Genomic DNA, 16,085 nt, shown 5'->3' on the forward strand with positions numbered 1-16,085 from the left:
TGCCTGAGATTCCCTGTCTGAGATTCCCCGCCTCAGATTCCCTGCCTCAGCTTCCCCGCTTCAGATTCCCCGCCTCAGATTCCCTGCCTCAGATTCCCCGCCTCAGATTCCCCACCTCAGATTCCCCGCCTCAGATTCCCCGCCTCAGATTCCCTGCGTCAGATTCCCTGCCTCAGATTCCCTGCCTCAGATTCCCTTCATCTGATTCCCTTCATCTGATTCCCTGCCTCTGATTCCCTGCTTCTGATTCCCTGCCTCTGATTCCCCGCCTCTGATTCCCTGCCTCTGATTCCCTGCCTCTGATTCCCTGCCTCTGATTCCGCGCCTCTGATTCCACGCCTCTCTTTCCTTGTCTCTGATTCCCCGCCTCTGATTCCCTGCATCTGATACCCAGCCTCTCTTTGCCTGCCTCTATTTCCGTGCCTCTTTCTCTGCATCTAGTTTCCCACATCTCATTTGCCCCCTCTGATAACCCGCCTCTGATTCCATGCCTCTGATTCACTGCCTCAGATCCCCTGCCTCAGATACCCCGACTCAGATTTACCGCCTCAGATTCCCCGCCTCAGATTCCCTGCCTCAGATTCCCTGCCTCAGATTCCCTGCCTCAGATTCCATGCCTCAGATTCCCTGCCTCCGATTCCCCGCCTCTGATTCCCCGCCTCTGATTCCCCGCCTCTGATTCCCAGCCTCTGAATCCTCGCCTCTGAATCCCCGCCTTTGATTCCCCGCCTCTGTTTCCCCGCCTCTGATTCCCCGCCTCTGATTCCCCGCCTCTGATTCCATGCCTCTGATTCCCCGCCTCTGATTCCAGGCCTCCTATTCCCCGCCTCTGATTCCCCACCTCTGATTGCCTGCCACTGATTGCCCGCCTCGTATTCCCCGCCTCTGATTCCCCGCCTCTGATTCCCCACCTCTGTCTGTATGCCTCTCTTTCGCCTCCGCTTTTTCCCCTACACTCTTTCCGCGCCTCTCTTTCCCTCCCTCAATTTCAACAACTCTGTTTGATCTGTTCTGTGTACCTCATTTTCAACACACAAGTTCCAACAACTATGTTTCACCCATCACTTTCCCCGCCTCTATTTTTCCGCTTATGTTTAACCACCTCTGTTTACCCACCTGTTTCACCGCCTATGATTCCCTGCCTCCGATTCCCCGCCTCTGATTCCCCGCCTCTGATTCCCCGCCTCTGATTCCCCGCCTCTGATTCCCAGCCTCTGAATCCTCGCCTCTGAATCCCCGCCTTTGATTCCCCGCCTCTGTTTCCCCGCCTCTGATTCCCCGCCTCTGATTCCCCGCCTCTGATTCCATGCCTCTGATTCCCCGCCTCTGATTCCAGGCCTCCTATTCCCCGCCTCTGATTCCCCACCTCTGATTGCCTGCCACTGATTGCCCGCCTCGTATTCCCCGCCTCTGATTCCCCGCCTCTGATTCCCCACCTCTGTCTGTATGCCTCTCTTTCGCCTCCGCTTTTTCCCCTACACTCTTTCCGCGCCTCTCTTTCCCTCCCTCAATTTCAACAACTCTGTTTGATCTGTTCTGTGTACCTCATTTTCAACACACAAGTTCCAACAACTATGTTTCACCCATCACTTTCCCCGCCTCTATTTTTCCGCTTATGTTTAACCACCTCTGTTTACCCACCTGTTTCACCGCCTATGATTCCCCGCCTCTGATTCCCCACCTCTGTCTCGACGCCTCTCTTTCGCCTCCACTCTTTCCCCTCCACACTTTCCGTGCCTGTCTTTCCCTCCCTCAATTTCAACAACACTGTTTGATCTGTTTTGTGTACCTCATTTTAAACACACAAGTTCCAACCACTATGTTTTGCCCGCCTCTTTCCCCGCCTCTATTTATCCACCTATGTTTACCTGCCTCTGTTTACCCGCCTGTTTCCCCGCCTCTGATTCCCCACCTTTCATTCCCTGCCTCTCTTTCTCTGCCTCTCTTTCCCCACATCTCTTTTCCTCCCCCTGATTCCCCGCCTCTGATTCCCCGCCTCTGATTCCCTGCCTCTGATTCCCCGCCTCTGATTCCCTGCCTCAGATTCCCTGCCTCTGATTCCGCGCCTCTGATTCCACGCCTCTCTTTCCTTGTCTCTGATTCCCCGCCTCAGATTCCCCGCCTCAGTTTCCCTGTGTCAGATTCCCTGCCTCAGATTCCCTGCCTCAGATTCCCTTCATCTGATTCCCTTCATCTGATTCCCTGCCTCTGATTCCCTGCTTCTGATTCCCTGCCTCTGATTCCCCGCCTCTGATTCCCTGCCTCTGATTCCCTGCCTCTGATTGCCTGCCTCTGATTCCCTGCCTCAGATTCCCTGCCTCTGATTCCCTGCCTCTGATTCCGCGCCTCTGAATCCCCGCCTCTGATTCCCTGCATCTGATACCCAGCCTCTCTTTGTCTGCCTCTATTTCCGTGCCTCTTTCTCTGCATCTAGTTTCCCACATCTCATTTGCCCCCTCTGATAACCCGCCTCTGATTCCATGCCTCTGATTCACTGCCTCAGATCCCCTGCCTCAGATACCCCGACTCAGATTTACCGCCTCAGATTCCCCGCCTCAGATTCCCTGCCTCAGATTCCCTGCCTCAGATTCCCTGCCTCAGATTCCCTGCCTCAGATTCCCTGCCTCCGATTCCCCGCCTCTGATTCCCCGCCTCTGATTCCCCGCCTCTGATTCCCAGCCTCTGAATCCTCGCCTCTGAATCCCCGCCTCTGATTCCCCGCCTCTGTTTCCCCGCCTCTGATTCCCCGCCTCTGATTCACCGCCTCTGATTCCATGCCTCTGATTCCCCGCCTCTGATTCCAGGCCTCCTATTCCCCGCCTCTGATTCCCCACCTCTGATTGCCTGCCACTGATTGCCCGCCTCGTATTCCCCGCCTCTGATTCCCCGCCTCTGATTCCCCACCTCTGTCTGTATGCCTCTCTTTCGCCTCCGCTTTTTCCCCTACACTCTTTCCGCGCCTCTCTTTCCCTCCCTCAATTTCAACAACTCTGTTTGATCTGTTCTGTGTACCTCATTTTCAACACACAAGTTCCAACAACTATGTTTCACCCATCACTTTCCCCGCCTCTATTTTTCCGCCTATGTTTAACCGCCTCTGTTTACCCACCTGTTTCACCGCCTATGATTCCCCGCCTCTGATTCCCCACCTCTGTCTCGACGCCTCTCTTTCGCCTCCACTCTTTCCCCTCCACTCTTTCCGTGCCTGTCTTTCCCTCCCTCAATTTCAACAACACTGTTTGATCTGTTTTGTGTACCTCATTTTAAACACACAAGTTCCAACCACTATGTTTTGCCCGCCTCTTTCCCCGCCTCTATTTATCCACCTATGTTTACCTGCCTCTGTTTACCCGCCTGTTTACCCGCCTCTGATTCCCCACCTTTCATTCCCTGCCTCTCTTTCTCTGCCTCTCTTTCCCCACATCTCTTTTCCTCCCCCTGATTCCCCGCCTCTGATTCCCCGCCTCTGATTCCCTGCCTCTGATTCCCCGCCTCTGATTCCCTGCCTCAGATTCCCTGCCTCAGATTCCCTGCCTCAGATTCCCTGCCTCAGATTCCCCGCCTCTGATTCCCCGCCTCTTATTCCCCGCCTCTGATTCCCCTCCTCTGATTCCCCACCTCTGATTCCCTGCCTCAGATTCCCCGGCTCTGATTCCCTGCATCAGATTCCCTGCCTCAGATTCCCTGCCTCTGATTCCCCGCCCCTGATTCCCTGCCTCTGATTCCCCGCCTCTGATTCCCTGCCTCAGATTCCCTGCCTCAGATTCCCTGCCTCAGATTCCCTGCCTGTGATTCCCCGCCTTTGATTCCCCACCTATTATTCCCCGCCTCTGATTCCCCACCTCTGATTCCGCGCCACTGATTCCCTGCCTCTGTTTCCCCGCCTCTGATTCCCCACCTTTCATTCCCTGCCTCTCTTTCTCTGCCTCTCTTTCCCCACATCTCTTTTCCTCCCCCTGATTCCCCGCCTCTGATTCCCCGCCTCTGATTCCCTGCCTCTGATTCCCCGCCTCTGATTCCCTGCCTCAGATTCCCTGCCTCTGATTCCGCGCCTCTGATTCCACGCCTCTCTTTCCTTGTCTCTGATTCCCCGCCTCAGATTCCCCGCCTCAGATTCCCTGTGTCAGATTCCCTGCCTCAGATTCCCTGCCTCAGATTCCCTTCATCTGATTCCCTTCATCTGATTCCCTGCCTCTGATTCCCTGCTTCTGATTCCCTGCCTCTGATTCCCCGCCTCTGATTCCCTGCCTCTGATTCCCTGCCTCTGATTGCCTGCCTCTGATTCCCTGCCTCAGATTCCCTGCCTCTGATTCCCTGCCTCTGATTCCGCGCCTCTGATTCCCCGCCTCTGATTCCCTGCATCTGATACCCAGCCTCTCTTTGCCTGCCTCTATTTCCGTGCCTCTTTCTCTGCATCTAGTTTCCCACATCTCATTTGCCCCCTCTGATAACCCGCCTCTGATTCCATGCCTCTGATTCACTGCCTCAGATCCCCTGCCTCAGATACCCCGACTCAGATTTACCGCCTCAGATTCCCCCCCTCAGATTCCCTGCCTCAGATTCCCTGCCTCAGATTCCCTGCCTCAGATTCCCTGCCTCAGATTCCCTGCCTCCGATTCCCCGCCTCTGATTCCCCGCCTCTGATTCCCCGCCTCTGATTCCCAGCCTCTGAATCCTCGCCTCTGAATCCCCGCCTCTGATTCCCCGCCTCTGTTTCCCCGCCTCTGATTCCCCGCCTCTGATTCACCACCTCTGATTCCATGCCTCTGAATCCCCGCCTCTGATTCCAGGCCTCCTATTCCCCGCCTCTGATTCCCCACCTCTGATTGCCTGCAACTGATTGCCCGCCTCGTATTCCCCACCTCTGATTCCCCGCCTCTGATTCCCCACCTCTGACTGTATGCCTCTCTTTCGCCTCCGCTTTTTTCCCCTACACTCTTTCCGCGCCTCTCTTTCCCTCCCTCAATTTCAACAACTCTGTTTGATCTGTTCTGTGTACCTCATTTTCAACACACAAGTTCCAACAACTATGTTTCACCCATCACTTTCCCCGCCTCTATTTTTCCGCCTATGTTTAACCGCCTCTGTTTACCCACCTGTTTCACCGCCTATGATTCCCCGCCTCTGATTCCCCACCTCTGTCTCGACGCCTCTCTTTCGCCTCCACTCTTTCCCCTCCACTCTTTCCGTGCCTGTCTTTCCCTCCCTCAATTTCAACAACACTGTTTGATCTGTTTTGTGTACCTCATTTTAAACACACAAGTTCCAACCACTATGTTTTGCCCGCCTCTTTCCCCGCCTCTATTTATCCACCTATGTTTACCTGCCTCTGTTTACCCGCCTGTTTCCCCGCCTCTGATTCCCCACCTTTCATTCCCTGCCTCTCTTTCTCTGCCTCTCTTTCCCCACATCTCTTTTCCTCCCCCTGATTCCCCGCCTCTGATTCCCCGCCTCTGATTCCCTGCCTCTGATTCCCCGCCTCTGATTCCCTGCCTCAGATTCCCTGCCTCAGATTCCCTGCCTCAGATTCCCTGCCTCAGATTCCCCGCCTCTGATTCCCCGCCTCTTATTCCCCGCCTCTGATTCCCCTCCTCTGATTCCCCACCTCTGATTCCCTGCCTCAGATTCCCCGGCTCTGATTCCCTGCATCAGATTCCCTGCCTCAGATTCGCTGCCTCTGATTCCCCGCCCCTGATTCCCTGCCTCTGATTCCCCGCCTCTGATTCCCTGCCTCAGATTCCCTGCCTCAGATTCCCTGCCTCAGATTCCCTGCCTGTGATTCCCCGCCTTTGATTCCCCACCTATTATTCCCCGCCTCTGATTCCCCACCTCTGATTCCGCGCCACTGATTCCCTGCCTCTGTTTCCCCGCCTCTGATTCCCCGCCTCTGATTCCCCGCCTCAGATTCCCCGGCTCTGATTCCCTGCTTGAGATTCCCTGCCTCACATACCCCGCCTCAGATTCCCCGCCTCAGATTCCCCGCCTCAGATTCCCCGCCTCAGATTCCCCGCCTCAGATTCCCCGCCTCAGATTCCCCGCCTCAGATTCCCCGCCTCAGATTCCCCGCCTCAGATTCTCCGCCTCAGATTCCCCGCCTCAGATTCCCCGCCTCAGATTCCCTGCCTCAGATTCCCTGCCTCTAATTGCCTGCCACTGATTCCCTGCCTCTGATTCCCTGCCTCTAATTGCCTGCCACTGATTCCCTGCCTCTGATTCCATGCCTCTGATTCCCCGCCTTTGATTCCCCACCTCTGATTCCCTGCCTTTGATTCCCCGCACTGCCTCAGATTCCCTGCCTCAGATTCCCTGCCTCTGATTCCCCGCCTCTGATTCCCCACCTCTTATTCCCCGCCTCTGATTCCCCGCCTCTGATTCCCCGCCTCTGATTCCCTGCCTCTGTTTCCCCGCCTCTGACTCCCCGCCTCTGATTCCCCGCCTCAGATTTCCCGGCTCGTATTCCCTGCCTGAGATTCCCTGCCTCAGATTCCCCGCATCAGATTCCCTGCCTCAGATTCCCCGCCTCAGATTACCCGCCTCAGATTCCCCGCCTCAGATTCCCCGTCTCAGATTCCCCGCCTCAGATTCCCCGCCTCAGATTCCCCGCCTCAGATTCCCTGCCTCAGATTCCTTGCCTCTGATTGCCTTCCTCTGATTCCCTGCCTCTGATTCCCTGCCTCTGATTCCCTGCCTCTGATTCCCTGCCTCTGATTCCCTGCCTCTGATTCCCTGCCTCTGATTCCGCACCTCTGATTGCACGCCTCTCTGACCGTGTCTCTGATTCCCCGCCTCTGATTCCCTGCCTCTGATACCCTGCCTCTCTTTGCCTGCCTCTATTTCCGTGCCTCTTCCTCTGCATCTAGTTTCCCACATCTCATTTGCCCCCTCTGATAACCCACCTCTGATTCCATGCCTCTGATTCCCCTCCTCTGATTCCCCGCCTCTGATTCCCTGCCTCAGATTCCCTGCCTCAGATTCCTTGCATCAGATTCCCTGCCTCTGATTCTCCGCCTCTGATACCCCGCCTCTTATTCCCCGCCTCTGATTCCCCGCCTCTGATTCCCCGCCTCTGATTCCCTGCCTCTGTTTCCCTGCCTCTGATTCCCCGCGTCTGATTCCCCGCCTCAGATTCCCCGGCTGTGATTCCATGCCTGAGATTCCATGCCTCAGAATCCCCGCCTCAGATTCCCTGCCTCAGATTCCCTGCCTCAGCTTCCCCGCCTCAGATTCCCCGCCTCAGATTCCCTGCCTCAGATTCCCCGCCTCAGATTCCCCGCCTCAGATTCCCCGCCTCAGATTCCCCGCCTCAGATTCCCTGCGTCAGATTCCCTGCCTCAGATTCCCTGCCTCAGATTCCCTTCATCTGATTCCCTTCATCTGATTCCCTGCCTCTGATTCCCTGCTTCTGATTCCCTGCCTCTGATTCCCCGCCTCTGATTCCCTGCCTCTGATTCCCTGCCTCTGATTGCCTGCCTCTGATTCCCTGCCTCTGATTCCCTGCCTCTGATTCCCTGCCTCTGATTCCGCGCCTCTGATTCCACGCCTCTCTTTCCTTGTCTCTGATTCCCCGCCTCTGATTCCCTGCATCTGATACCCAGCCTCTCTTTGCCTGCCTCTATTTCCGTGCCTCTTTCTCTGCATCTAGTTTCCCACATCTCATTTGCCCCCTCTGATAACCCGCCTCTGATTCCATGCCACTGATTCACTGCCTCAGATCCCCTGCCTCAGATACCCCGACTCAGATTTACCGCCTCAGATTCCCCGCCTCAGATTCCCTGCCTCAGATTCCCTGCCTCAGATTCCCTGCCTCAGATTCCCTGCCTCAGATTCCCTGCCTCCGATTCCCCGCCTCTGATTCCCCGCCTCTGATTCCCCGCCTCTGATTCCCAGCCTCTGAATCCTCGCCTCTGAATCCCCGCCTTTGATTCCCCGCCTCGGTTTCCCCGCCTCTGATTCCCCGCCTCTGATTCCCCGCCTCTGATTCCATGCCTCTGATTCCCCGCCTCTGATTCCAGGCCTCCTATTCCCCGCCTCTGATTCCCCACCTCTGATTGCCTGCCACTGATTGCCCGCCTCGTATTCCCCGCCTCTGATTCCCCACCTCTGATTTCCCACCTCTGTCTGTATGCCTCTCTTTCGCCTCCGCTTTTTCCCCTACACTCTTTCCGCGCCTCTCTTTCCCTCCCTCAATTTCAACAACTCTGTTTGATCTGTTCTGTGTACCTCATTTTCAACACACAAGTTCCAACAACTATGTTTCACCCATCACTTTCCCCGCCTCTATTTTTCCGCCTATGTTTAACCACCTCTGTTTACCCACCTGTTTCACCGCCTATGATTCCCCGCCTCTGATTCCCCACCTCTGTCTCGACGCCTATCTTTCGCCTCCACTCTTTCCCCTCCACACTTTCCGTGCCTGTCTTTCCCTCCCTCAATTTCAACAACACTGTTTGATCTGTTTTGTGTACCTCATTTTAAACACACAAGTTCCAACCACTATGTTTTGCCCGCCTCTTTCCCCGCCTCTATTTATCCACCTATGTTTACCTGCCTCTGTTTACCCGCCTGTTTCCCCGCCTCTGATTCCCCACCTTTCATTCCCTGCCTCTCTTTCTCTGCCTCTCTTTCCCCACATCTCTTTTCCTCCCCCTGATTCCCCGCCTCTGATTCCCCGCCTCTGATTCCCTGCCTCTGATTCCCCGCCTCTGATTCCCTGCCTCAGATTCCCTGCCTCAGATTCCCTGCCTCAGATTCCCTGCCTCAGATTCCCCGCCTCTGATTCCCCGCCTCTTATTCCCCGCCTCTGATTCCCCTCCTCTGATTCCCCACCTCTGATTCCCTGCCTCAGATTCCCCGGCTCTGATTCCCTGCATCAGATTCCCTGCCTCAGATTCCCTGCCTCTGATTCCCCGCCCCTGATTCCCTGCCTCTGATTCCCCGCCTCTGATTCCCTGCCTCAGATTCCCTGCCTCAGATTCCCTACCTCAGATTCCCTGCCTGTGATTCCCCGCCTTTGATTCCCCACCTATTATTCCCCGCCTCTGATACCCCACCTCTGATTCCGCGCCACTGATTCCCTGCCTCTGTTTCCCCGCCTCTGATTCCCCGCCTCTGATTCCCCGCCTCAGATTCCCCGGCTCTGATTCCCTGCTTGAGATTCCCTGCCTCACATACCCCGCCTCAGATTCCCCGCCTCAGATTCCCCGCCTCAGATTCCCCGCCTCAGATTCCCCGCCTCAGATTCCCCGCCTCAGATTCCCCGCCTCAGATTCCCCGCCTCAGATTCCCCGCCTCAGATTCTCCGCCTCAGATTCCCCGCCTCACATTCCCCGCCTCAGATTCCCTGCCTCAGATTCCCTGCCTCTAATTGCCTGCCACTGATTCCCTGCCTCTGATTCCCTGCCTCTGATTCCCTGCCTCTTATTCCCTGCCTCTGATTCCCTGCCTCTGATTCCCTGCCTCTGATTCCGAGCCTCTGATTCCACGCCTCTCTTTCCGTATCTCTGATTCCCCGCCTCTGATTCCCTGCCTCTGATACCCTGCCTCTCTTTGCCTGCCTCTATTTCGGTGCCTCTTTCTCTGCATCTAGTTTCCCACATCTCATTTGCCCCCTCTGATAACCCGCCTCTGATTCCATGCCTCTGATTCCCCGCCTCTGATTCCCCGCCTCTGATTCCCTGCCTCTGATTCACCGCCTCTGATTCCCTGCCTCAGATTCCCTGCCTCAGATTCCCTGCCTCAGATTCCCTGCCTCAGATTCCCTGCCTCTGATTCCCCGCCTCTGATTCCCCGCCTCTTATTCCCCGCCTCTGATTCCCCGCCTCTGATTCCCCGCCTCTGATTCCCTGCCTCTGTTTCCCCGCCTCTGATTCCCCGCCTCTGATTCCCCGCATCAGATTTCCCGGCTCTAATTCCCTGCCTGAGATTCCCTGCCTGAGATTCCCCGCCTCAGATTCCCTGCCTCAGCTTCCCCGCCTCAGATTCCCCGCCTCAGATTCCCTGCCTCAGATTCCCCGCCTCAGATTCCCCGCCTCAGATTCCCCGCCTCAGATTCCCCGCCTCAGATTCCCTGCGTCAGATTCCCTGCCTCAGATTCCCTGCCTCAGATTCCCTTCATCTGATTTCCTTCATCTGATTCCCTGCCTCTGATTCCCTGCTTCTGATTCCCTGCCTCTGATTCCCCGCCTCTGATTCCCTGCCTCTGATTCCCTGCCTCTGATTGCCTGCCTCTGATTCCCTGCCTCTGATTCCCTGCCTCTGATTCCCTGCCTCTGATTCCGCGCCTCTGATTCCACGCCTCTCTTTCCTTGTCTCTGATTCCCCGCCTCTGATTCCCTGCATCTGATACCCAGCCTCTCTTTGCCTGCCTCTATTTCCGTGCCTCTTTCTCTGCATCTAGTTTCCCACATCTCATTTGCCCCCTCTGATAACCCGCCTCTGATTCCATGCCTCTGATTCACTGCCTCAGATCCCCTGCCTCAGATACCCTGACTCAGATTTACCGCCTCAGATTCCCCGCCTCAGATTCCCTGCCTCAGATTCCCTGCCTCAGATTCCCTGCCTCAGATTCCCTGCCTCAGATTCCCTGCCTCCGATTCCCCGCCTCTGATTCCCCGCCTCTGATTCCCCGCCTCTGATTCCCAGCCTCTGAATCCTCGCCTCTGAATCCCCGCCTTTGATTCCCCGCCTCTGTTTCCCCGCCTCTGATTCCCCGCCTCTGATTCCCCGCCTCTGATTCCATGCCTCTGATTCCCCGCCTCTGATTCCAGGCCTCCTATTCCCCGCCTCTGATTCCCCACCTCTGATTGCCTGCCACTGATTGCCCGCCTCGTATTCCCCGCCTCTGATTCCCCGCCTCTGATTCCCCACCTCTGTCTGTATGCCTCTCTTTCGCCTCCGCTTTTTCCCCTACACTCTTTCCGCGCCTCTCTTTCCCTCCCTCAATTTCAACAACACTGTTTGATCTGTTCTGTGTACCTCATTTTCAACACACAAGTTCCAACAACTATGTTTCACCCATCACTTTCCCCGCCTCTATTTTTCCGCCTATGTTTAACCACCTCTGTTTACCCACCTGTTTCACCGCCTATGATTCCCCGCCTCTGATTCCCCACCTCTGTCTCGACGCCTCTCTTTCCCCTCCACACTTTCCGTGCCTGTCTTTCCCTCCCTCAATTTCAACAACACTGTTTGATCTGTTTTGTGTACCTCATTTTAAACACACAAGTTCCAACCACTATGTTTTGCCCGCCTCTTTCCCCGCCTCTATTTATCCACCTATGTTTACCTGCCTCTGTTTACCCGCCTGTTTCCCCGCCTCTGATTCCCCACCTTTCATTCCCTGCCTCTCTTTCTCTGCCTCTCTTTCCCCACATCTCTTTTCCTCCCCCTGATTCCCCGCCTCTGATTCCCCGCCTCCGATTCCCTGCCTCTGATTCCCCGCCTCTGATTCCCTGCCTCAGATTCCCTGCCTCAGATTCCCTGCCTCAGAATCCCTGCCTCAGATTCCCCGCCTCTGATTCCCCGCCTCTTATTCCCCGCCTCTGATTCCCCTCCTCTGATTCCCCACCTCTGATTCCCTGCCTCAGATTCCCCGGCTCTGATTCCCTGCATCAGATTCCCTGCCTCAGATTCCCTGCCTCTGATTCCCCGCCCCTGATTCCCTGCCTCTGATTCCCCGCCTCTGATTCCCTGCCTCAGATTCCCTGCCTCAGATTCCCTGCCTCAGATTCCCTGCCTCTGATTCCCTGCCTTTGATTCCCCACCTATTATTCCCCGCCTCTGATACCCCACCTCTGATTCCGCGCCACTGATTCCCTGCCTCTGTTTCCCCGCCTCTGATTCCCCGCCTCTGATTCCCCGCCTCAGATTCCCCGGCTCTGATTCCCTGCTTGAGATTCCCTGCCTCACATACCCCGCCTCAGATTCCCCGCCTCAGATTCCCCGCCTCAGATTCCCCGCCTCAGATTCCCCGCCTCAGATTCCCCGCCTCAGATTCCCCGCCTCAGATTCCCCGCCTCAGATTCTCCGCCTCAGATTCCCCGCCTCAGATTCCCCGCCTCAGATTCCCTGCCTCAGATTCCCTGCCTCTAATTGCCTGCCACTGATTCCCTGCCTCTGATTCCCTGCCTCTGATTCCCTGCCTCTTATTCCCTGCCTCTGATTCCCTGCCTCTGATTCCCTGCCTCTGATTCCGAGCCTCTGATTCCACGCCTCTCTTTCCGTATCTCTGATTCCCCGCCTCTGATTCCCTGCCTCTGATACCCTGCCTCTCTTTGCCTGCCTCTATTTCGGTGCCTCTTTCTCTGCATCTAGTTTCCCACATCTCATTTGCCCCCTCTGATAACCCGCCTCTGATTCCATGCCTCTGATTCCCCGCCTCTGATTCCCCGCCTCTGATTCCCTGCCTCTGATTCACCGCCTCTGATTCCCTGCCTCAGATTCCCTGCCTCAGATTCCCTGCCTCAGATTCCCTGCCTCAGATTCCCTGCCTCTGATTCCCCGCCTCTGATTCCCCGCCTCTTATTCCCCGCCTCTGATTCCCTGCCTCTGATTCCCCGCCTCTGATTCCCTGCCTCTGTTTCCCCGCCTCTGATTCCCCGCCTCTGATTCCCCGCATCAGATTTCCCGGCTCTAATTCCCTGCCTGAGATTCCCTGCCTGAGATTCCCCGCCTCAGATTCCCTGCCTCAGCTTCCCCGCCTCAGATTCCCCGCCTCAGATTCCCTGCCTCAGATTCCCCGCCTCAGATTCCCCGCCTCAGATTCCCCGCCTCAGATTCCCCGCCTCAGATTCCCTGCGTCAGATTCCCTGCCTCAGATTCCCTGCCTCAGATTCCCTTCATCTGATTCCCTTCATCTGATTCCCTGCCTCTGATTCCCTGCTTCTGATTCCCTGCCTCTGATTCCCCGCCTCTGATTCCCTGCCTCTGATTCCCTGCCTCTGATTGCCTGCCTCTGATTCCCTGCCTCTGATTCCCTGCCTCTGATTCCCTGCCTCTGATTCCGCGCCTCTGATTCCACGCCTCTCTTTCCTTGTCTCTGATTCCCCGCCTCTGATTCCCTGCATCTGATACCCAGCCTCTCTTTGCCTGCCTCTATTTCCGTGCCTCTTTCTCTGCATCTAGTTTCCCACATCTCATTTGCCCCCTCTGATAACCTGCCTCTGATTCCATGCCTCTGATTCACTGCCTCAGATCCCCTGCCTCAGATACCCCGACTCAGATTTACCGCCTCAGATTCCCCGCCTCAGATTCCCTGCCTCAGATTCCCTGCCTCAGATTCCCTGCCTCAGATTCCCTGCCTCAGATTCCCTGCCTCCGATTCCCCGCCTCTGATTCCCCGCCTCTGATTCCCCGCCTCTGATTCCCAGCCTCTGAATCCTCGCCTCTGAATCCCCGCCTTTGATTCCCCGCCTCTGTTTCCCCGCCTCTGATTCCCCGCCTCTGATTCCCCGCCTCTGATTCCATGCCTCTGATTCCCCGCCTCTGATTCCAGGCCTCCTATTCCCCGCCTCTGATTCCCCACCTCTGATTGCCTGCCACTGATTGCCCGCCTCGTATTCCCCGCCTCTGATTCCCCGCCTCTGATTCCCCACCTCTGTCTGTATGCCTCTCTTTCGCCTCCGCTTTTTCCCCTACACTCTTTCCGCGCCTCTCTTTCCCTCCCTCAATTTCAACAACACTGTTTGATCTGTTCTGTGTACCTCATTTTCAACACACAAGTTCCAACAACTATGTTTCACCCATCACTTTCCCCGCCTCTATTTTTCCGCCTATGTTTAACCACCTCTGTTTACCCACCTGTTTCACCGCCTATGATTCCCCGCCTCTGATTCCCCACCTCTGTCTCGACGCCTCTCTTTCGCCTCCACTCTTTCCCCTCCACACTTTCCGTGCCTGTCTTTCCCTCCCTCAATTTCAACAACACTGTTTGATCTGTTTTGTGTACCTCATTTTAAACACACAAGTTCCAACCACTATGTTTTGCCCGCCTCTTTCCCCGCCTCTATTTATCCACCTATGTTTACCTGCCTCTGTTTACCCGCCTGTTTCCCCGCCTCTGATTCCCCACCTTTCATTCCCTGCCTCTCTTTCTCTGCCTCTCTTTCCCCACATTTCTTTTCCTCCCCCTGATTCCCCGCCTCTGATTCCCCGCCTCTGATTCCCTGCCTCTGATTCCCCGCCTCTGATTCCCTGCCTCAGATTCCCTGCCTCAGATTCCCTGCCTCAGATTCCCTGCCTCAGATTCCCCGCCTCTGATTCCCCGCCTCTTATTCCCCGCCTCTGATTCCCCTCCTCTGATTCCCCACCTCTGATTCCCTGCCTCAGATTCCCCGGCTCTGATTCCCTGCATCAGATTCCCTGCCTCAGATTCCCTGCCTCTGATTCCCCGCCCCTGATTCCCTGCCTCTGATTCCCCGCCTCTGATTCCCTGCCTCAGATTCCCTGCCTCAGATTCCCTGCCTCAGATTCCCTGCCTCTGATTCCCTGCCTTTGATTCCCCACCTATTATTCCCCGCCTCTGATACCCCACCTCTGATTCCGCGCCACTGATTCCCTGCCTCTGTTTCCCCGCCTCTGATTCCCCGCCTCTGATTCCCCGCCTCAGATTCCCCGGCTCTGATTCCCTGCTTGAGATTCCCTGCCTCACATACCCCGCCTCAGATTCCCCGCCTCAGATTCCCCGCCTCAGATTCCCCGCCTCAGATTCCCCGCCTCAGATTCCCCGCCTCAGATTCCCCGCCTCAGATTCCCCGCCTCAGATTCCCCGCCTCAGATTCTCCGCCTCAGATTCCCCGCCTCAGATTCCCCGCCTCAGATTCCCTGCCTCAGATTCCCTGCCTCTAATTGCCTGCCACTGATTCCCTGCCTCTGATTCCCTGCCTCTGATTCCCTGCCTCTTATTCCCTGCCTCTGATTCCCTGCCTCTGATTCCCTGCCTCTGATTCCGAGCCTCTGATTCCACGCCTCTCTTTCCGTATCTCTGATTCCCCGCCTCTGATTCCCTGCCTCTGATACCCTGCCTCTCTTTGCCTGCCTCTATTTCGGTGCCTCTTTCTCTGCATCTAGTTTCCCACATCTCATTTGCCCCCTCTGATAACCCGCCTCTGATTCCATGCCTCTGATTCCCCGCCTCTGATTCCCCGCCTCTGATTCCCTGCCTCTGATTCACCGCCTCTGATTCCCTGCCTCAGATTCCCTGCCTCAGATTCCCTGCCTCAGATTCCCTGCCTCAGATTCCCTGCCTCTGATTCCCCGCCTCTGATTCCCCGCCTCTTATTCCCCGCCTCTGATTCCCCGCCTCTGATTCCCCGCCTCTGATTCCCTGCCTCTGTTTCCCCGCCTCTGATTCCCCGCCTCTGATTCCCCGCATCAGATTTCCCGGCTCTAATTCCCTGCCTGAGATTCCCTGCCTGAGATTCCCCGCCTCAGATTCCCTGCCTCAGCTTCCCCGCCTCAGATTCCCCGCCTCAGATTCCCTGCCTCAGATTCCCCGCCTCAGATTCCCCGCCTCAGATTCCCCGCCTCAGATTCCCCGCCTCAGATTCCCTGCGTCAGATTCCCTGCCTCAGATTCCCTGCCTCAGATTCCCTTCATCTGATTCCCTTCATCTGATTCCCTGCCTCTGATTCCCTGCTTCTGATTCCCTGCCTCTGATTCCCCGCCTCTGATTCCCTGCCTCTGATTCCCTGCCTCTGATTGCCTGCCTCTGATTCCCTGCCTCTGATTCCCTGCCTCTGATTCCCTGCCTCTGATTCCGCGTCTCTGATTCCACGCCTCTCTTTCCTTGTCTCTGATTCCCCGCCTCTGATTCCCTGCATCTGATACCCAGCCTCTCTTTGCCTGCCTCTATTTCCGTGCCTCTTTCTCTGCATCTAGTTTCCCACATCTCATTTGCCCCCTCTGATAACCTGCCTCTGATTCCATGCCTCTGATTCACTGCCTCAGATCCCCTGCCTCAGATACCCCGACTCAGATTTACCGCCTCAGATTCCCCGCCTCAGATTCCCTGCCTCAGATTCCCTGCCTCAGATTCCCTGCCTCAGATTCCCTGCCTCAGATTCCCTGCCTCCGATTCCCCGCCTCTG

The sequence above is a fragment of the Narcine bancroftii genome, chromosome 3 (genome assembly GCF_036971445.1).
Source record: "Narcine bancroftii isolate sNarBan1 chromosome 3, sNarBan1.hap1, whole genome shotgun sequence".
Taxonomy (NCBI): domain Eukaryota; kingdom Metazoa; phylum Chordata; class Chondrichthyes; order Torpediniformes; family Narcinidae; genus Narcine; species Narcine bancroftii.